General features: G+C 38.8%; 1 pseudogene; it reads left to right on the forward strand.

The window, feature by feature from the left end:
* The window catches only part of LOC107807840 (zinc finger protein ZAT9-like), a 2,181-nt pseudogene continuing 721 nt past the window's right edge, over positions 1-1,460 (forward strand).

The following is a 1,460-nucleotide window of genomic DNA, read 5'->3' on the forward strand; positions in this document are numbered from 1 at the left end:
TTAACTTTCTTTTAACCATACAAGCCCACAACAACTTCTACAGCTACAAGAACAACAACAACAGCAACAACAGCATCCCCTATCGCACACCCCCTTAACCCATGCCACACCCCATTACTATTTCTTCTTTCTTGATTCATCCTCCTAACTCACTCACACTTTCTTCTTTATTGTCTTACGCTCACACATAGTTGACTATGTACTAGTGTAAATCTTTTTACTTTTTTTAATCTTTTGTTTAGTCATGGCTTGTGTTGATCAGGAACAGAAGCCTAATTTCAAGCATTATTGTAGAGTTTGTAAGAAGGGTTTTATGTGTGGGAGAGCTCTAGGTGGGCACATGAGAGCTCACGGGATTGGAGATGAGAGTGCATTTGTGGATGATGATGAAGCTAGTGATTGGGAACACAAACATCTAAGAAGTGATAACAAGAGGATGTATCAATTGAGAGCAAACCCTAATAGGCTAAAGAGCACTAGGGTATGTGAGAATTGTGGGCAAGAATTCTTGTCATGGAAATCTTTTCTTGAACATGGAAAATGTAGCTCAGATGATGCTGAGTCCTTGATATCATCACCGGGTGGTTCAGATGGTGAGGAATATATTGGTGGAAGAAAAGGTTATGGTTGGTCTAAAAGGAAAAGATCCTTGAGGACTAAAGTTGGAAGTTTTACTTCAACTTATAATATATCAAGTGAGCAAGAAGATCTTCTCCTTGCGAAATGTCTTATAGATTTAGCCAAGGGTGAACCCATTAACCATCGAGCAAGAGGAATCATGTGCCTCGGCTAGTAAGGAGGAGGAGAGGCGGAATCCAATGACCTACCTTAGTAGTACTCCTCTCGTGAATCGAGACGAATATCTCGAAAAAAGTAACTTCTTTATATTACCATTGGACAAGGCTAAAGGGGCTTCCAAAGGATTGTTTGAATGTAAAGCATGCAAAAAAGTATTCAATTCCCACCAAGCATTAGGTGGACATAGGGCGAGTCATAAGAAGGTTAAAGGATGTTATGCAGCTAAACAAGATCAATTAGATGATAGTAGCTTAGTTAATCATGATTATGTGATCACAAATGAAGATTACTTTAAAGGTTCAAAATCATCATCTTACCAATTAGAACAAGGCCCCTCATTAGTAGGAGCTTCTAGGAGAAAATCAAAAGTTCATGAATGTTCAATATGCCATAGAGTTTTCTCAACAGGGCAAGCTTTAGGTGGCCACAAAAGGTGCCATTGGATCACTTCCAACTCCCAAGATTCAACTATCTTTTCTGCTAAATTCCATTTTCAGAATCCTTTAGAACAAATTAATGAAAAATCAACAATATTGCATATATCAGATCCTTTAGATCTTAACATTCCAGCAGATGATCAAGATATGTCCAGAGTAAGGCAAGAACCTTGGACGAATCCGTTGAGCTTTGAGGTTTCCACGGATATACACTTGCATCCATGG

This window comes from Nicotiana tabacum, chromosome 19, assembly GCF_000715075.1.
Source record: "Nicotiana tabacum cultivar K326 chromosome 19, ASM71507v2, whole genome shotgun sequence".
In the NCBI taxonomy this organism is placed as follows: Eukaryota; Viridiplantae; Streptophyta; class Magnoliopsida; order Solanales; family Solanaceae; genus Nicotiana; species Nicotiana tabacum.